A 21,999-nucleotide genomic window follows, 5' to 3' on the forward strand; every position below is an offset into this window, starting at 1 on the left:
CAAGAAACCACCTTAGGATGAAAATACTACAAGAAGCATAAGGTAGACAAGATACACCCTTTGTTGCCCCAAGGCTGGGGCAGAGTCAGAAGTTTTAAAGCACCTATGGATGTACACAATGTATCAGGAATTACAAACTCTGTGATATTTAATGTTTTTCTCACATTCCCAATTGCTAACACTGCAAGCCTAGGCAAAAGTCTCAGATCTGACTCTTAAAATTAAGTAACCATCACTGCAAATCTCTACCCTTTTGTGTTTTAGCAGAGGGAACTTTGAAGACCTGAACCACCAAAGTTCAAGTGCAAGAACACTATTACAAGCACTTCTACCTCAGGGTTACTTGAAACCTCATCAATGTTAACAACTAGCTTGAATAATGAGTTTTGACCACTGGCAAGGTAGCTGCACCCAATTACAGTCACTTGGACTGGAATACTGCAGGAATATTTAGATCAGGTTCAAGTAGCAAAAAGATGGATGCATGTTGGCACAAAAGACAAAAAAAAAGTAAGCTGCTTCCCTCCAGATGGACAGTACTTTTCTCTCAAAAAAACAGCACCAATGTGAGACTTTCCTCTAAAAAGACAAAGGCATCTTCTGTCCATTGCTACATTACAGGATACTCTCTACTCAATTAAGCCTGCCCTATGCCTCTGTAGCCATACATCCACAAGCAAAGCAGCAAAGCCACTTCCCCTTCTCCCTCTAGTAACTCCTTTCAATTTGTATTTTAAAATGCTCAAGAACAAAGTAGTTTTGCCTATGGTTATAGGTAATTTCTTTAACACAAGTTATTCAAAACACTTACTCCAGTCAGATAACTGACTTCCTGTTCTGCAAGTAACTTCACCAATGCCAGTGCAACTTACTCAGCACAAGAAAGACACCAAGGCTCCACTTCAAGCTGTTTTCAATATGTAGGACTGGGTGACAAACAGGAAGAAGTCAGTTTCCCAAGGCGTGAGTTTTGTGCCTCTGAGCACAGGAAGAGCAGAAAGTCAGCATGTTATCAGTCATGAGTGTCTCAGATGTCTTGTGCAAATCTGTCCCCTTTAGAACTAAAACTGCTGGGAAGCACTGATCAATAAATAAATGTAACTCTGAATTGCCTCACTTTGTGTAAGGCTGAAGTAATCCTTCTGGAGTGAATAAAAAATTCACTCCAGAATTTTTTCAAAATTCTACAAAAATTTTTTCAGGGAATCTGTGGGGACATAAGCACAAGCAAAGGAGTGATCAGCAAAACCTAAGACATCTGTGATCTACATTTCTGGGGGTTCTTCATAGGTATAAGCAGAAGTGACAGCAAATCATCTACTGTAAAATGTAAAGTACTTGAGAAACCCTTCCTTAACAACTGCTTCCTTGTTTCATGCTTAATACAGAAAACCACTTTAAGTATTCTAGTGATACAATTAAAAGCACTAAGAAAACTGAAGTATTAAACTTTGCAGAGACCTCAGGTTCCTCTGACTAAATCTGTTGCCTTCAAACTGCAATCCCTAAGTCCCAAATGAAATCTGTTGGTGCTTTAGATCTCATCTTGCCTCTGGCTCACAACTGTTATGCCCATAACCCTACAGCAGAATGAACTAATAAATCATATAATCACCTCTTTGCTACATGACATTCTAACATGCCTACTTGCAGAGGCCCCAGGAAGTCAGTTCAACCTAGACTGGTGTTGGTTACACCAGTAAAAACCCAGAAAAAACAATCTGAGCCAGCCCTTCACTCCCATCCTACTTCCAACAGCAGGCTCATGTCTCTCAGCGTGCAGACAACTGGGCTGAAGCCCAGACAAATATAAGTGCACTTACAAAAGCCTTGACAAAAACACTAGCACTGATGCAAACAAGCACATCCTGTTTCAGCTCATTTCCAACAGTTACCTAGAAAACTCTTAACTTTGCTTAAAGTATGTTTAATTACATTAATTAGTCATTTTTCAGTTCCAAAAGTTTGCAAAGTAGAAAGGAGACAGAAGTTAAAGCTGTGCTTTTCTGTTCCTCAAAGAAGCAACAAGCAGACACCTGAACTCACACCTGTAAAGGCTAAACATTTCATGATTTGTTGATGAACCAGAACATGACACCATTCATTTAAAAGGAATTACTTTTTTCATCTAAAACTATTAGATACTCTTAGAGCTAAGTAGTATTTCTGTTTTCTGTATATTGCTTACTAACATTCCTCATGTCAACTTGTCCTATTTCTCCTGCTACAAAAATGTACGGATGTTTTTTTCTTTCTATGATTCTATGATCTATCTCCAGTCTGTATGACTTCCACAGAAATAAAGGTTTGATCCAACACCCACTGATGTCAGAGGAAGAGACAAGTCAGACCATAAAGAGAGGAAAATAGCCAGAATGTAAAAGGTCTGTTCTGACCAATTTAGTGTTTGGCTTTCACAGTTTTTAATGACACCAAGTGCCAAGAACAAAGACTTCCTCAGCTGGAGTCCTGGCAGGTATCATAAGCAAAGATGATGGGTTTGTGTATTCTTCATTCTCAGTGTACTTATCATCATGAACTCCATTTGCACACTGCAATCTATTTATTCTCCTGCAACAGAACAGAGCTTGAAATTATTTTTTTAAAGGGAAAAAAACCCCAAACCTCAGAAAAATATTACATATTTTCATCCTATCTTCCATTATCTACATAAGTTTCTGTTGACCATAGTTACTTGAATACACACCCTGTACAGACAAATTTAAGAGCTCCTGTGTATATGGAACTGACATGCCTATGTAAGTTTGCATTTTTGCAGATATTTCTCACCTACAGATATGTAGACAAACATCTTTAAGCAGAAAACCATCTACACATGTCTCACTTATCTCTCTGTGCCCATGGCCAAAAAAACCAACAACTGTATGTTCAAATAATTTTATCTTTCAAATCTGTGATTAGGTCACATTGAAAGAGGAAAGTGGCCAATATGTCAAAAAGAAAAAAACCTGCATAATATTTTCATTGGCCTTTTCATTGTTTTTGGAGAGCTCCTGAATAACACACTATGTAAGAGACAGCTACCAATGGTATTCTATTTCTCTGGAATTAAAAGCCAATTTCAAGGGTAGCAACAACTCTGTCCAGCAAAATAATTTACCATCAGAGGGTTGTTTCTGTTTTTAGACTTTGTTTTCCTTGAGCAATAAGTAAGCACAGATTTTAATTTCTCAAGCATTAAGAAAATTCTTCATCTCAAAGGCTACATTCACCATGCCTGGGAAAGAACACATACTTTTTTCCAAAGTAACATCATTATTGATTGCACTGTAACAACCAGCAACTGCATTACACCTCACATCTCTGGGTTCTGGCCACTCATCCCTTCTACCAGCAATTCCTTGGAGAAAACCAATGACAACAAAGGAAAGCAAAGCCTGCAGAATCTAAACCAGGTGGTGACTTGTACCAAAACATAAACAAAACCACCCCAAAACCCAAAGAGCTATTTGTGAAGTTTCTGCTTGTACTGTTTCTTGGGATATTCTAAAAGGACTGGAACCCTCAGCAGCCAACAGCCACATTTAGCCTTCTATGTCACCCTCCTGTGAGTCGTGGTGCATTTTTCCCCCACAATGCAAGTGGCCATAAATAGATGTGGGAATCCAAAAATATGAAATTAGTTTTGTGGTCTTTACTTAAAAAGGGATGATGGTTGAAAGAAAAAAAGAAAAAAAAATCACATCATACAGTGAAATACATTTAATTAAATTTAGAATTCTCTAGGGAAAAGAAAGATCTGAGCAAATTCACCATTTGAAATGAAACCCAAAGTTTTACAGCACAACAAAATAAAAATACACAGAAATACAAAACTTTCCCAAAGTCAAAGCACAGGATGTATGTTTACTTTATGCAGCAGCAATCATTTTACACAACAGACATTACTGTCATGTCTGATTAGTAGATATCACAGCATGGCAGTCCAGATCCCAGCTACAAAGTACTATGGGGAACAAAACACATGAGAAGTTGCTTCTCCTACATGTCCAAAAACATTAAAATGACTCTAAGCTACACCACAGCAGTTCCCTTGTTTCCCTGCCCTGGCCCATTTGTGTTGGTAAAAACTATCTTTTGCAATCACATCTAGATAACCATTGCTAATGACTCACAGAAGCACATTAGTAAAGTGGGATTTATGCCATCTTTTTTTTCAGTCAAGATAATTAAAATGATTTGGCAGTACTGCAAACACAATTCAGCATCTCTGGCACTGTTTAGAAAACTGTGATCACAGCTTCACATGTATCAAGACAGGTGGTCATCTGCAAAATTTCATGCTGATGCATCCAAAGAACAGATATCCAGCCAGCCACTTGAACTATGGGTAAAAAGGATGGGTGGGAAAAGAAGATAAGATCCAACAGGGTATGATTAAGCAAATACCCTGTTTCTGAGAGGATAAAATTTCAGCATTAAAAATAGACACTGTGTAATGCCATCTCAAGTGTTGCCTTTTACATTAACAACAGATTAAAAAATAAGACTTCAACAAAAATATAGAAGACAACTGATTTTGATACAAAAATACCTTCTTCCAATTATAATTTTTATATAAAAATAATAATTTAAATATGTTATCAAACTGCAACAGTGTTTCTCCCCCACCCTCCTCTCTCCTTTTAACGTTGCCTGAAATCAGTTCTCCAATGACAGCAGCAAATCCACTTTGCTTCAGGCATTCTTCTGGCACCAAGAAATGGAAGCAGGGTATCAAGTTAATTAGGAGCACGATATTAAAAGCTGTGTTATCAGCAAATGGAAGGTGCAGACAGCAGCAGATTTTCTGTGACTCTTTGTGAGAGAACTTGTCTCCACTTTCATCTGAAAGTCAACATCCAGTGCTCTGGATATGGAAATTCAGGGAAAGCCTGGAGGTCGAACAGCAAGAGATTTCAGATTCCAGCAGTTATAACAGAGAATTCCATCTCCAACAGGGAGACTGCTGCTGCTACATGAGGCTATGCCTTCATCTGTAAGATTTTCACACAGTTCTTAGCAAATCCTTTCCAGAGGAACAATAGGCCAGCCTGGCAGTGCAAACAAATGACAGTATCTTATTTCCAAAGCCTTCCAATGTGTTGCATGTCCATCCCATCACCCACCATCATGTTTTCTAGTAAAAATCATGTTCATGGGGACATCACAGAGCTCCCACTCCAGCTTAATGCCCCTCCTGTTCAGAAAGGAGACTGCTTCCCTACTACTCATCCTACCACATTTACTCATTATGTCTGTCATTTCAAGGATTTGCCAGGAACACCCCTCTTGAGCCTAAACTCTGCCTTCATTTCCACCCCTGCTAGAACCCAACGCTGAGTGTTGCAGAGGAATTCAGTATCTGATAAATGCAATGTCATACACACTCATCAGTACCAAAATATCACTTTCAAGTGTGAATACCACAGGAGGTCTCTGGGAAGGGACTTTTTTTAGCATTTCAACCACACAGACACAGAGTAACAGGTCTAAACAGCATATGGTGGAGTTTCTTTGTGTAAAAATCAGATAGAAAAGAGCAGAATGTGCCTGAAAGGTAACATGGAAAATGGCTTTAGCTGGGCTGCTAGAAGAAGACAAGAGTTATCAACTGTGCTGGTATTTGGGTAAATATAAGCACATTCTATATACACATAGAGGTGCAGTTCCTTTTTCTCCCAGAAAACTTCATTAAATCTTATTGAAGAATATTCAGAGGAATTTACATTTTACAAAACATGTAAAACAATCCAACAAAACTATGCAATGTAGGAAGGAAACGTGGCTTTATCTTCATTTTCAACCTATGCACCCATGACCTTATTCACAGTGCCTGCTCTCAGCTGTGTTCAATACACCTTTTAGGAGAAAACTCAGTCTACACCCAGATTATTTCCAGCCACACGCAACACAACAGGAGAGCACAAATATATCCTGCACTATTCTATCATCCTCCACTCTTGTCAGCAAACAATAATCTCAGATAAATGCAAGACTCTATTAGAAAGTACCTCTACTAAACAAAGCAAACTGAAAAAAAAAAAGCTTTTATCTGAGCTACCCACCTGCCCACTGCATTTAAACACTGTTAACCAACACACACACCCATTCACCTTGTAAATGGGTACAACAGCTGTTCAAAGGCAAACAGGGAAGCAGGTGATGGGATGGGGAAGGGGACTGACTTCCATTTGCCAGCTTGGGAAGGTTTAGCCTTTGAAGGTCAGCAAGCAGCTCTTCAGAGACAGAGGCTGACTAGAACCACCTCTCATGCTGCCCAGCCTCCAGGAGGACAGAACTGTTTATTTCCTGTGGGATGTTACTCAACTTTGGTTCAGTAGGAAACAAAAAACCCTTTCTATCCCACATGCCATGGGACTCAGAGCTACCTGACAGGAAGGATTACAAGCCAACATTTTAGTAATGCATCAAACTCCCAGCTTCAACACAAACTTCCAGCCACAAGGGTTTCACCTTGACAAACAGCCTTACAAAGCACCCTGTCAGAAGCAAAAAGCTATTTATTTACACCAAAAGAGTCTAAAGTGGTATGTATCTTGCAATTGATGGAAGCAGCAAAGATGAGATACAGAATTTGATGCCAATGTCTCATTGAAGACATAGGTAGCTATCAACCATAGCTTTATTTTTTACTCATCTTTCTTCCTCTCTGGAAATTAATTACATTTGCATACTTCCTTCTACCCACAGGGTAGCCATTAAAGAAGTTTTCATATTACTAATCACTGTCACTAAAATCAAAGTAGCTGAGAATATTTTTGGATAACCATGTAAAGTGAAATACTATTTTTATATGCATCAGCTAAAATTAATGGTTTTCTTTGATTTAGGTATCTATAGTAGTCAGCATGGGAACCTCATGCTTCACTTCTAAGTTTTCTTTCTTCCTTTTATGCTTTAGTGTGCTAGTTTTGAAAGTAGAACAAATTCTTATAATTTAAAAATTCTACATAGCCTCTGTACTGGACCTTCTAATTTGCACAGTACCTTGAAGTACTGAAATAAAGCATTATTTCAGTATTTTTAAAATTTATTGTGCAGAGAGCTGCTTCTCCTTTCATTTTCTTTCTGAGAAATGCAATTCTCCCAACTTCTAAACTTTTGTGTACTTTCTGACTGCTAATTCTGTTAATTCCTAGTACCAAAATTCTCTCATAGTTCTCCTTCCTTTATTTTTCTTTTTAAAATCTTTTTAGAGGGTTGTTTTGGTGATTTTTTTTTCCTTTTCAAGTTTTCCTTGTTGCAGCTCTTTATATTCTCCTGATCTTCAATCACAATTCTAGAGTGTCATCCATTACCTCCTTCCCAGCAACATCATCAAAATGACAGATAAATTATATTTTCCCTATATTATCCATAAACTAACACCAAGGTCTTTTAAAGTGAGTGAGCCTGGAGCTCATATATAATCCTGCCAAACTTTCACAGGCAGACCATGCCTCTCAGCTTGTGCTCTGCAAGCACCCTTTCTGTTCAGGCATATATTTCTTGCCACCTTCACAGCTTCCTTGTTTCAACTGATCCAAATTCTTGTCTAATCCCAATGTGGAATCATAACTGTAGCAATGACAAAAAAGGGGTCATTGAAAAAAAAATCCCATTTTCCTTCTACTTATAGAAGTAACACTTTTCCCTTCTACTTACAGAAGCAACACTTTTATTTGCTTTTTTTTATTCCCAAGCTCTTGCAACATTTTAGGTAAACTGAAGCTCTCCTCCTTCCAGAGCCACATAATGTTACCCTCCCTAGAGGAACATATCAAGGGCTCTCTAACCAGAATGCTAAACAATAAACAAACAAACACACAAACAAACAAAAAAGGGTAAGAAAATAGATGGATTTTTAGCATTTCTTGGTTCCTCCCATCCTCAGATCTCACAGTTTAAATTATACCAGCTGTTCACAAGCTCTAATTTATAAATCTCAGCATCAGGTCTCAGATGGGGAGCATCAGACCAAGGGGAGCATGGCACTGCCACAACATTGCTCCCTTCACATAATTTTCCTTGGCACCACCCAAGTGTTGGGAACCTTGGCCTCAGCAAAATGCTGCATTTACTGCTCCACTTAGGGTTAGGGTTACCCTTAGGGTTATGGTTGAGAAAACCACAAAGCCTACAGCTCCAGGAACAGTGGAATTACAAAAGGCATGCCAAGTGGAGCTCTCCATTAAAAATAGTAAAATAGCATGCTGCGTGTCACCTGAAATTCTGCTGTTCCTGAAACTCCTCTTGGCTGACTGTATTTTGCTGTGTTTTCTTTCTATAGATTATACAATCTTCTGGTCATAAAAGATTGCTTGCTTCCAGCTTGAAAGCCTCTTGGGAACACAGAACTCTAACCTGCCATTCATATATTAAGTACAGAACATTTCAAAACACCATGACAGAGCAATAAAAGTGAGAACTTGAGACAGAATTAACAAGGCTTTTTTCTATATCTCTCTCTCAATCAAGTGAAGCTCTAAATCCATAGTTCATGCTGGATGTCTGTGTCAATAGCACTGCTACCACAGCCACCAGTATTTCTAGCAGAAATATAGTTCTTACTGATACTTCTCGGAAAGGGTAATTCCACTAAAATATAGACTAGGTCAAACTAACAGGAACATGTATTCTTGGGTAATCTGTTCTTGCCAAAAGAAACATATTGTAGAAAAGATTCAATCAGAGCATATGTAGTTTTCTCAAGTCTTACAAACTTTGTAAGATGAAGTGTGTCTATTACTAGAAATGAAACACTCTAAGTAATGCTGACAACTTAGATGGAAGCAACCATACATTTTGGGTTATTGCTCAACAACTGTTTCCTCATGGTTGTTTGAGAAAAGGTGCATTGCTTGGGAAGAGAAAGGGTTTTGCTAGACATCAAAGCAAAGGTGCACTTCAACATTTCCACTATTCTTACCTAAAGGGGAAGAGAAGGAAATTCTCTGTTTACAGTGAAAGCAGTTCCTCCTTAACACAAGATTTCCCCATTTTTCTAATGGCCAAGTCACTTAAATGCCATCACTAGTCCCACACTATTTTAAAAACCTCTGATATGCAATTGCATGTCAAACATTACACTGCCATGCCACTGAACAACAGCTGGGATACACAGGCTCCCATGAAGTGAATGAACAGTTTGCAAAGCACTTTCTAATTGTTCAGCACAAGAGGAGCAAGCAGAAGGTGGGACCAGTAGCATCTGAGCCTGTAACTATGCCTGCGCAACACCACTTCTTAAAAGACTATTCTTTTCACTTGCTTACATTTTCCCCAAGTGTGTGCCCAGAAATCCTTCATGCTGAGTGTTTGTCTCAGACTGGTTTTTAAAGTACAATCATCAGTTTCAGCTCAAACAGTTCAGTTGCTATCAAGAGTAAGGTCTAAAGAAAAAACATTTTGCATAATACGAAAAGAAAGCAAAAACAACCAACTTTAAGTATTTCCTTTCTATTGTAATTCTTTAAAAAGTCACAGTAAACACAGATCCAGTAGAGGTTAATTCACAACTAAAATCTCCAAAGATGCCAAAAGAATGAGTACTTTTGATTTCCACAGGAATTATAGTTGCACATGCACTGCCTTTCGGGCACCCCAAGAGGTTCAGAAGACAGTTCCTTATAATAATCATTCAACATTTGGCTAAATATTGAACTTGGCCAACAGGAACTGTATTTCTACAACAAGCCTTGAGGGATAAGAAAGAAATATCAAATTGGAAAACACAGGTAAAAATGGCCAAACCAAAGGAACAGAAAAAGTAACTGAAGAGTAATACTGGCAAGTTGTCAGAAGACCAGAACTGATGTTTGGAGCCAGAAATAAAGTCAGAAACAACTTGGCTGAGAGGAATTTTTGCAGTAAAGAGCTGGGAAATTGCCAAAAACAGGCAGACCAAAGAGATGGGACAAGTAGGAGAATAACCACAGGGAGCAGTCTATACTAGTGCAAGGAGGCTGGGAACCATCTCTGAGAATGGGAGAGATACTGGACACAGATTTCCAGGGAGAACCAGCCAGCTTCTGCAGAAAGAAAAAAGAACCAGCTAGCTTGGGTGTCCAAGCCAAGACACTCACGATTCAACATTGGAAATATACAGACTTTTACATAATATATGCAGTAATATATGGGAGGGCTTAGATGTTCTATGAAACTGAAACCAGATCTTAAATCAGGCACACAAAATCTGAGAAATATTGTACTAACCAATGACAAAAGGAAAATGTTCAGACTTGCCTTGCACCACACAGAAACTCTGAGGAGTGGTAGGGTTGTGTCACAGGCCTCTGTAAGGATGCAGCTCTCAATTAAAAAAACAATTTTGTCCTCCTCTTCTTTTAATCTCTTGCTTTGAAGGCTGTACAACTTCCAATTTCTGCAACAAATAAAGCTGTTACACTCACTGATAGTCACAGTGAGTTCATCCCCATCAGAACAGTTCATCCCCAGATTAGGCCCCTCCTGTGCACTAAACACAACAAGAGAAAAGTAGATCATCTAACTAAAGATTTAGCATAATTGGAATCCACAAGGCTAAACTGTGGTTACATAGATTGCTCTTTCAAGACAGCTCTTTTGACAGCAGTGTGGGTCATTTGCAGTTTAAAATGCTCTATTCATGCCTCTGAACTGTCATGTTTATATGGAGCAGCCTTGCTTTCCATTATGGCAGGGAACTAGTTCCAAACAACTCTCCCAGTCTCAGAAATAATGATGGGTGGTCCACCCACACTTTGGGAGTAGAAGTTATGAGCCCTGCAAAACCTTGAAGTTATGATCCCTGCAAAACCTCGAAGTTATGATCCCTGCAAAACCTCGAGGACCATGTTCATCCATGCTCACAGAAATATGGGACCGGACAACAAAGCAAGTTTGAGTCTACAGGGAGTTAAATGTCACAAGCCAAAAGCTTCCAGCTTCTAGCTGTGACACCATCTTTTAAACATACATATATTTAAAAATATATATAAGGCTTTTCTACCAAAATTATCAGCTACTGGTATCATATTAATTGTTGCTGTAACTGTCTGTGTGATACCGTACAATTTTGAACTTTAAAAAGTGACTCATAAAACCTGGAAGGGATAAGATAGCCATGAGATAATTCTCTTGTGCAGATAATGTCCATTCTCAAAAACAGAAATGCTCTACAGACTTCTGGACTTGGACAGGAAGACTTATGCCAGATTTTACATTTTATGTGTAGCATCTTCTACAAGACAATATGTGAGAACCTTTTAAAAAAGAAATTATGCAATGTACACTAACTTTTAATATTTACAGAACTGTTATCAGAATTAACAGTGCACTAGCATTTAGCACTTTCTGGTAAAAAATATAACAGAAAAATGGCACTAAGAGCTCGGCAAGTAGCTCTGGTGACTGAACATATCACCACACTTCTGTTCAAGTTTACAGCCTCCCAAGCAAAGTCAATGGACCAGATCTAGTGAACACTCTTCAGAAATGTCAAGCCAACATTTTAAATCAAGCCACTGAACTTTGTACTAAAGTTGCTGAAGCGTAGGGACACACTTCATTCCACCTGCCCTGCTGTGGGAGGCAGTAGTTTCCAGCCTAATGAATGTAAAAAGCAGCTACATGATCAAAGGAATTGTTACTGGCAAGACAAAATGTAGGTGGGCAAGGGGGAAAACTTTAAAAAAAACTAAAATTTAAATCTTTAGACATTTTTAGAGATCAATAGCTACTCTATTCAGCACAACACAAACACCATCCCCACTCCACAGGCTGGTTTTCGAAAGCACTGTGAAAAATTAGAGGCAGAGCAAACTATGAAAAATTATTCTCTTAACACTGGCCATCACAGAGAAAATGTAGAGAAAGAGCTGGAAAAAGAACAGAAGAGACTCCAAGCAGGCCAAGTATTTTCAAAATACCTGATACAATGCCATTTCATTCTCAAGTCTTATTATAACTCTTAAAAACTGGACAATCTTTTAAAAATTCTTCTTAAGTTTGAATCCAAGCTTCAGACTGCCAAGGGTTAGGATTTGAACCAAACACAAACAGGAATTATAGAAAGATCCAATGTGCAACCTTAACAGTAAACCCAGCACTGCATTTCAACACATTAGATTTAACAACAGAGAATGAGTGGAAAAACAAATTCTCATCAAATCTCTCTGTCTCCACTCCCAGTAATTTCCACCTTGGAGCCTTGTTCTACTCATGGCAAGGAGAAAATCCAGGTATCAAATTCCTTCTAATCACATTTCATTTTGCTGGAAGGAAGTTAGAGAAAACTCAGTGATACAACAGGGTAGAGCCAGGTAAAACAGTTTTTCAAGCACAGAGTTAATCTGGGCTGCTCAGGCCTTGCATAAAAGGTGGGAACTGAGCATGTGCAGAGGCATTCACAGGAACTGGCTATAGTTGCAGGATTCTGCACAGTTTGCAACATTGCAGCGAGGTACCTTAACTATAAACTGTCCCAAGGAATTGAAGTGTGCTGTTTCCAAAGATTTGCAACATCTGTACATACATGCTTCCTATAATTAGTCATACTGTGGGAAGAATAATTATTTTTCTAAAAGTTTAGATGCATGGTAACATATATTATTTTGTTAAGGAAGATTAAAATACCCGTGCTTGTGAGAGCTGATGGCCCCAACAGCTCTAAAACATCTCACCTAGCAATGGGAGTTAGCAGCACACAAACCTTGTAGCAGGCCTCTGTCTGCAGGTTCTCACTCGCAGTGACACAGCCCCACTTGCTTCCCACATGCTCAGAAGATTTAGGATGTATTTGCCAGGGAAGCCCAGCCATAAAGCCCAGCCCCTGCTGTTGCATTCCCCCCAAGCACACCCCAGCTAGAGCTACAGGTCTGGGATACTTCCAGATTTTTTTTCAGAAATTACAGCTCCAAAGTGCTCCACTAGAAAATGCTACAAAACCTTGATGAGAAAGATACTGGATAATTTTTTCCTATCTCTATCTGTCCTCCTTCCTGTCTTCCTGTACTGTCTTATCCTCTACACTCATTTCCCTTCAAATTCCCTCCTCTATATCCCCACTCCTTTTCTCCTATGCTATTCCCTTTCACCTCACTTGGTTACCTCCTTCACAAGGAGCTAATCTGCTCCGTCTGCAGCAAACTAGAAGAACACAGCTGTATTTAGAGAGAAGCAACTCATACACAACAGGCTTCTCTGTCAGCACACCACAGCAGCAGATGCAGGCATTTGTGAAATATACAAGAACATTGAAGGGCACAGGTGGGCCAGGTCTAAATGTAACAGCTCAAGAATGTCAATGTTTTTTCTGAAAATAGCATGCTGGTTTCATACAAGGTCTTAGCAGTATCTCACTACTGTACATGATGAGTACTTTCAGTGAATACTGACGCACATTTACAAATCTCTGTTGCAGAGAAATCCTTGGTCACATTCTACAAGCTGGACAGAAAGACTCCCTCACCTAAGGTCAAGATCTCAACTTGCCTAGAAATTTGGGGAAAAACTACATTACTCTCTCATGTATCATCAAGATGGTTTTAGCTAAGTTAGGATGTACCTAGGTACTTCAATTTCCCAGTTCACTATTTATTGCATATTTGGTTAAATAATCATAAATTCAATAATTTTACACTCAGTGGAAGTCCAGAAACAGTCCTCTAGCTGAGTGAACATACTTTACTGAAAGCTTCAAATACTGTTTTCAGGAAATGCTAACATATTTCTGTAGTACTGGCACCTGACTTTCCTCTGTGAGAGACCAAAGTGGCTGGATTGATGTGCTGACAAAACAATGCCCATCTGTGTTGGCTCAGACAACATTATTAACTTTATGGTACAGGGAAAAAAGAGCAGTAATTGCCAGGAAAGCCTGGAGTGTTTGCCTTGCCTTATCTCCTGGATACCTCCCTTACCGTGTACAACACAAACCACAAAGAATATGGCCCTACCACTCCCCTGTGCAGTCAAGACACATGCCCTCCTCTCAGAAATGTCTTGAATTTACAATGTTCCTGACATTTTCTGTACTTCAATTGATTTGCTCCTCATTGTCAACCTGCTTTGTCTTGATTGTGGCATGGCTTTGCCTCAGGTGCCACCAGCCTGTGGTGACACTTCTCACAGCAAGCAAAGGACTGCAGAGAACAGAACATGGGAAGCAAAGGAAGGAAGGCAGCGGTAGCAGGAGGTGCCTGTGAAGGAGAAAAGGGAAATGCTTCCTTCTATCTGAGAGCCAGAAGAATCAACTTCATCTGTAGGAAAGAGTTTATGGTATTAGATAAAGCAGCAATAGCTGTGATTTAACTACTTTTGAGGCTGTGCCTATCTGCCTGATAGACGTGCATGATGTAGATACACCCTAAAGCTTTCTTCTTTCAAGGTCAACAACATTTTCAACAACAATGTTTCTGGAAAGGATGTCTGTTTGAGATTTAGGTAGATAATCCAACAATGGAGAGGAAATTCAGTTTATCAGACAAGAAACAGGAAGGGAAGTGGTAAGCAGAAGCAAAGAACGTGTAAGACAGAGCTCTGAGCTGTGCTGCCTGTATTATTTGATCTCCCATCTCTCTTCAAATACAACAGGTAGAGGTTTCAAATTTCATGTCCAAGCAAGGCAATTGCTCTTCATATCCAGTCAAGAAATGGTTTTTTTTCCAACAGAGATATCTACAAAGGGGGTCCTAAAGGTATTATATTCTAACAGTGCATCTTACACACTAGCAACTGGGCAATTAAAATTTGCTGTAGCAGAGCACAGTCCAGAAGCCTGAATTAAATCTTGACAAGGAAACAAGAACTGAAAGGGGATCCTCGGCCTTCTCATTTTCCTTCCTAATTCTAGTAAAATAATACAGAGAGTAAGGAACCAGAACATATAGGAAACAAAGCAGTCATTTCTCCTAGCAGTCAGTTCACAGGGAGAACCTCCATTTAATACAGCATCTATACAAACAGACTGAACTAGTACAGGTCTAAGAGATGATTAATGACATCCAACCCTCAATATATCTGAGACCTTAAGACTGAAAATTCTGCTACCTGAGAAGGGGTACAGCCCTCAGTCTCAACTGACAGCAAATTAGACAGATGTAAAATAAGAAAGTTCCTGCAGAGGTGTCATCACTGTCTTCAATAAGCGAGCCCAACACCCTCCGAAGATCACATGGTTCTTTTGCCACACTTTGGCAGGGTTCTTTGTTTCTCCATGGCTCCCTGCAAGATACCACCCACTACAGATTAAGTTAAAATTAGTTCATTAAAAATATATTAAATCAGAATCAAATGTATCTAGCAAAATATATACAGCCTGGATACAGATGCTTGAAAGCAGCACTGAAATCATGATTTGCTATCAACTTAGTACTGCAGCAGGGAACAGTGAGTAAAAGAGGTCACATCCACCTCAAAGTTAGAAAGTGCCAGAACTTCTAAATTTAAGAACACTAAATGTCAAGTTCCTGCCAAAAATACATATACACTCCCCGCCATTTGCTCCCACCTAACATTTGCATAAGAGAGTCAGAGATACTTTTGAAAAAATTGGCAAGATATTGCATTCTCTGAGTTCCTAGAAGCAAGGCAGTCCACTGAATTGAGATCTTCAGAAGAAGGAAGAAAAACTTAATAAGCTTTTAATTAAGAGTTTTTGTGAAAAGCATTAGCAAACAGTAGTTCTGCAGTGGGAAACTGCAAAGTAATCTTGTTTTTACCACAACAGGGTTTTCTAGAGTTTGAGGGCAGAGACAAAGATGTCTCTGCCGCTGTTGCTTAAGTAACCCAGCAAGACCCTCCCAGCTGGGTCTCTACCGCCAGCCTAGACAAGCTCAACAGCAGAGGCTTCTGCAGAAGGATGATAGCGGCCTGCGGATGAAGAGCTTCTGTCAACACCGGGCTGGACCACGCAGGCAAAATCCCCTCTAGTGTCTCTGCAGTCCAAACTGGGCTCTGATCAGCATATATTGATTGACTTTACTCATGGTATGGGGGTACCTATGCCACTGGGCTAAACCTTCAAGTTCATTCTAAGCGCTGCTCCGCGAAACCCACATAAGACAGATGATGGTGCATCAGTACTGCAAAGGCATTTCTACCATATTTCACAACCATATTCCAGCTCAATAAACAGGCAAAAATCTGAAATATGCACCAAATTAAACACACAATCTGCTTCCTTTTAAGGCTTCTCAACATGGGAAAGGAATCGTGAACCCCGGCCTGTAATAAATTAGGGGAGGCTAAACATCATCCCTGTGTTCGCTGTCTCGCTCCCGCGTCCCCCGGAGGCGGCGGCTGTTTACGCGCTGTCCCTTCCACACACGCCGTTTCCGCGCACCGCCGAGCCCGGCACGGCTCGGGACCGAGGGCCGAGCGCGCACGGACGGAGCCGGCAGCGCTGCCCGTGACAGCACCGGCGGCCGAACCGGGCGGGCAGGGCCTCCCCAAGATGAGGGCTCGGCCGTGCCCGCCCGGCGCGGGGCCACCTCCCGCCGCAGCCGCGCGACCCCGCCGCGCTGGGCGCCCGGCCCGTGCCCTCTCCCGCTGCCCCCGCTCCGCGGCCGGCGCCCATCGCTCACCTCCGCAGCCGCGGCTCGCCGGGCACCGCCCCGCGGCAGCCTCCGGCCCCGCGCCCCCAGCGGCTCCGGTGCCCGCCCGCTCTGACGGCGCCGGGAGCGGCGGCCCCGCCCCGGCCCTGGCCCGGCCCCCTGCGGCCTCAGCCGGGCCGGCATCGCCCGCCCGTTCGCCCGCGCTGGAACGGCAGCGCTTCGGGCTGCCCCCGCCGGCTCCGGAGGATCCAAAAATATAGAAACTAGGATTCTCTTGTATCTTCATCTGCAGTTAAGCACCGGAGACAGAAGAAATTCTTCCTAATGTCCAAACTAAATTTCCCCATGCCCAGCTTATCACTACGTCCTTTTGTCCTGTCGCTGGTTGCCTCAGGGTAGAGGCGGACCCCCACCCAGCTACAGCCTCCTTTCTGGTGGCTGTAGAGAGCACTGAGGTCACCCCTGAGTCCCCTTTTCTCCAGGCTAAACAGCCCCAGCTCCCTCAGCTGCTCCTCACAGGACTTGTGCTCCACACACACCCTTCACCAGCCCCACTGCCCTTCTCTGGACATACTCCAGCACATCATTGCTTTTCTTGTATTGAGGGACCCAAACTGGACACAGCACTCAAGGTGTGACCTCACCTGTGTGGAGTACAAGGGAAGAATTACTTCCCTAATCTTGCTGCTCACACTGATACATTTCAGCATGCATCCTCCATCCATCCATCCACCCACCCATCTCCACACCTAAGTTGTTTGATAGCTGCCTCACTCACATGCATGTGGTGAAATTGCTGTGTAGCTGGAGGCTGGTTCCATTTCTTAACGAATTTCTGTACCCCACTATTATCAATGAGGGATTTATAGTGCTCAGGCAACATTAAGAGCCATTTGAAAGAATGTAGGAAGAGGTCAAAGTCCAGCTCTGGCACATTCTGTTATTTTTACATGGTGCACAAAAGCCAAGGAGAACACAGGTTACTAACAAGCTACCTTTTGGGAACTCCCAGGAGAGAGGTGAGGGGGAAAGACTGAAGTGGGGAATCAGTGAGACACAAACACAGTTGTCTGTGCAGAGGACTGCTGCCAAGAACCAGCTGAGTCAGTCCCAACACTGCTCTAGTGTAAGAATTTTAATTTCCCTGTTGCAGTTCCCTCATGCTGGAAGCTGCCAGCTGAAGTCCCCAGTATAATCTGAACTGGGATAGAGAAGCCAGGAGAGACAGATTGAATTTTTAATTTTTCTTTCTGTGTGTCATTGGTGAAATGCCATGAAGGACTTCCTGCTTCAAAACCACACAGAATTTATAGAGAGGAGCTGTTTATAGTGCATAGTCAAACATGCATAATTTTTCACATTTACCTTTGCCCATCATTTCGCATAAAGCTAATGAACCCTGACACATTTTTTAGCAAAGAGACAGAAAATAAGAGTTCTTCTGCATACCATGCAAACTTAAAGCTATCCTTGCATAAAAACATTAAATATATTTGGTGAGAACAAGCTGGAAAGCTAGTAGATCTTGTCACTAGCAAATTTCAAATTAAATACAGATCTTGACTGAAAAAAAACCCCAGAGTTTATTTGCAGCTGATGACATTATTAATCATCATCAACCTAAGTACTACCTTTGTAAACAGCAGACTTGGACAGGTCCCCACCAAGGACTCTGGAAGAACAATGTTTACTATTGATATTCATTTAGTATTTGATTTTGTTCATTTGATACTATTGATATTCATTTAGTATCAGGGAATCAAAAGAGCACTAAAACCCAAGGGACCAGAAGGGCCTTACGCTGCACCAGTGTTAGAGGATGTGGAAAATCACCAAGTTATTTGTGGGCAGAGCAGTCTGAATTACCCAGGGCAAAATACAAGAAAACCCAGCAGGGTAGGAATGGATATGCTTGAGAGGTTTTCTATTTACCTAATTTTTTTGTAAGATTATGTTTTCCTAATCTATATGTAATAAAACCTCACAAATAGAGGGGAGTTTATTTCAGTAGAGTACTTAGAGAGCTGCTCTGGGACCATTATCAACTATAAGATTATTTCTCATTTTCTTCAAAGGTGTGTACATACATATAAACTCACTGCCAGTTGTATTTGTGGACAACCCAACACCTGACAGCGCTGAACACAAGAATGGGCCATCAGAGAGAAGTTCTGGAACAGATGATAAAGCATGCTGTTCAAAACTCTATTCTTCAATGGCCACATGTCAGGTTATAAATCCAGGAAAAGAACAAAAAGCTACACCCTGGAAAAACAAGCCATACACTGGGAAAACATCAGAGTGAAAAACTACTGACTCTGAAAAAGTTATCAGGGTCATAAGGGACAGGGAAATGAACACAAGATCTCAACACGGTGTGTTAAGTGACAAAATGTGGCACTCACCTTGGAAGCACAATCAATAGTGTAAAAAGAAAGCAAGGATTTTACCTGTACAGAGATCAATGAAAAAATCAGTAATAGAGGTTTATCTCCTTCCTAAAAGAAGATTGCAATTTTCCCCCCTGTGATGGGACTAAGGAAGACAGGTATAATACAAGTCACAAGTTTAGGAAGTCAATCAATGCATTTCATTGCATCTTTTTCTTTCCAATTTTTTAACTTTCAAATGCATTACAGCAGGAAAACATAGGATACTACTAACCTCTTTGGAGAGCCATCTTCTCTTCTTTCACTTCTTTCAGAGAAGTGAAAACTGAAGTCAAATTCTGATCATAAAACAGACATGCTCTTTCTACAGAGGGATTACTGGCTATTGAAATATTCTATCAAGAGAAAACATAATCAGATTTTATGCCATTTTCAAGAGCTGATGCCTTTATCTGGCATAAAAAGCTTCACAGAAGGTCAGACTAGAAGAAAGGTGTCTCTTACTTTAATTACTAATATAAAGTAGGAAGGGACCCGAATGTCCAGTCTCAGCTGATAAAGGGCTTTTTGGAGTTTTATGACATAAATTGAGCAATACAAATTTTTACTTATCCAATAATCAATCTCTTCAATGCACTATTTACTCTCATCTTCCTCAGCATGCCAACAATCCAACAACCTGTAACAGATTTCTTCCCACTCAGAATTCCAGAAATCATCCTGCTATGAACCTTAGTGAGGTAGAGCTGCTACAGCTAATAAATACTAGACCTTTGTGACCTCAGAAAGACTTCAAAACTTTCCCCACTAAAAAAGCCTCAAAAGCTCCTGTCACAAATTGACTACGAAAAGTTCATATTCCTCTTCCTTTGAGTCGTAATGAAAGACAACAGAATACAATTTTACAGTAGCACAATTTATCATTAGAACTTATGAATTACGAGCCAATTTCTGCTTTGCTATTTTTCCATGGCTCCTTTCAAAGCAATAGGAGCAATATTGCAGATTTTTAAAATCCTGTTCTAGGTCACAGAGATTTACTTGTATCATTTCCTCTGTTACTAAAAAATCTTTAGGGAAATGATTCCATTCTATTTCACTGCAGCCCATTATACCTACAGGTCAGCCAAAAAAGAATATTGCATCTGAAAGCCTCCATCAGGACACACCAACCTCAGCTTGACATTAAAATATATTTCCAGTGTTCAGCTACTAAAATACATTATTACTTGAAATATGTCACCTTCTACTGACCTAATTAAGCAACTGTTAAAATGCTAACATTTTTGCTTCTTCCACTTTCAGTGTTCAAGAACATTATAAATGAACCTTCAGTAAATCCTGAAAATAAAGCATAGTCCATTTCAAGAAGCTGCTCTCTATGTTTACAGAATTTTCTTCCTACAGACTGTCAACCACGTAATTGTGAAGGGTGCAACTTAGAGAAATAACCAGTTAATGATTTTCTGAAGATATCTGCAATAAAACCATGCCTGAGACACAAAATTCAGCCGGTAGATTTGGAAAAAGAAAAATGAGAAAGGATCTTAAGGTTTCTGGTTATTATTCTGTCAACTACAACTTATGACTGGAATAAGGCTGTTGTGCTCTTCAGCTTTAGACAAGAAACATATTTACAATAAATACACATATTCTAAATGACCACATATCAAGGCAGTGTAAAATTCATCATGCTACAGGTCTGTATTTGTAAATTTTCTAACCACAGGCTTGAACAACAGATATTGCTTACCACCTACATTCTGTGGCTGCATTTTTAGATGATGACTTCATTTAATGCTGCTCTTATGAGTAGAAGGTGTCAAGCTAGTTTGTTCCAGGCTTTCACTGAAAACATGTAATTTTAAATGTTTTCTTTGAAAAAAAGCATCTCATCCAACCTGCTACTCTCCAGAAACTTGAAGAAGTGAAAAGAGACTGGAGAACCAATTCCTTGTGCCACAGTGAATAATGAAGCCCTTTATAATACAAATGCACCTAATCTAGGTGTAGAAAATATTTCAAAAGTGAGGGTTTTATAAAGATACTTTGTCTTTCCTTCTGAGAAGCACATCTTACATACTAGATGAGTGATACTTTTTAAACACCAACCCTTCTCTCACTTTTCAAGTTATGTACAGGTGGGTCTTCCTTAAACAGACTCATATGCTTATCACTCTGTACTGACTTGAAAGAACAACTAACAGCCTAAAGAATTTTCAGAGTAAATGACCACAGCCTATTTTTATCATCATAAACATGTGAGCAGTTCTGCAATATGTGCTTACAGCTCTGTAAACAGAACCACGTTTGCAGGACTGGACCACAGAGAGAACATTTAAATTGCTGAAACAGAATGTTGTAACACAGACAGGCCCTAACACTGACACAGCCACAGCCTGAGATATCAGTCTCAGCAGCATTTAGCACCATCTGACTCTCCATCATGGAAAACAAATGAGCGGAACAAGAGCAGCAGTGAGGTCCTTGCAAACCCCGTTCTTTACTTATTCAACACAAATTATTAGCACTGCTTATATTTGGGATTCTGAAACTAGTATTAGCCTTTTGGCACCATGCCAACCATTGGTCCTCAACAACTCAATTTCACAGATTTCCTCTTGCAGAATCCACCGAAGAACAGAAATATTGTTGCATTTGTTTTAGTAAAAGTCAGTAATGTAGCAGAAGGCATGAAACAAAAACAGCAATATATTTAAACAAAAACATTTTGTGCATTAGGGGAAAAGCTGTAATCAAATGCATAGGACTTAGGGCATTAATGAAATGAATTATTTTTCTCAAAGGAGCATTAATATCTCTCAAGTAGGACAGTGCTCAAAGTCCCAAGACAATTATATAATTACTTATCTTTAAATAGAGTATTATGTTACACAATATTGGAATTGAATAAGTCTCTTGAGCAAATCAGTATTTTGATTCCTGTTGCAGTATTTTCATACTGTCCTAGGTAGTTTAGTGAACCATCAGGAAGTTTTGACTCTAATATTCTATTGGATCAAATAATACATGTGTTCTGTTAATTATTAAATCCATAAATATCCTACAGA

The 21,999-nt window shown here is 40.1% G+C and overlaps 1 protein-coding gene across 14 annotated transcripts in view; it reads right to left on the reverse strand.

Moving 5' to 3' along the window:
* INPP4A (inositol polyphosphate-4-phosphatase type I A) overlaps positions 1–16,724 on the reverse strand; it is a 111,184-nt gene extending 94,460 nt beyond the window's left edge. For 8 of the 14 annotated variants that reach the window (XM_074535774.1, XM_074535770.1, XM_074535763.1 and 5 more), the window contains exons 1-2: positions 16,569–16,724; positions 10,249–10,387 (exon numbers count right to left, since the gene is read on the reverse strand). The gene's annotated coding sequence lies outside the window, so the exon portion shown is untranslated. Of the gene's footprint in view, positions 1–10,218; positions 10,388–16,568 lie in introns of all 14 variants that reach the window. The other 6 variants (XM_074535773.1, XM_074535772.1, XM_074535764.1 and 3 more) reach the window with 3 other exon arrangements.
* Positions 16,725–21,999: the final 5,275 nt, after the last annotated feature.

Source organism: Zonotrichia albicollis, chromosome 2 (assembly GCF_047830755.1).
Source record: "Zonotrichia albicollis isolate bZonAlb1 chromosome 2, bZonAlb1.hap1, whole genome shotgun sequence".
In the NCBI taxonomy this organism is placed as follows: Eukaryota; Metazoa; Chordata; class Aves; order Passeriformes; family Passerellidae; genus Zonotrichia; species Zonotrichia albicollis.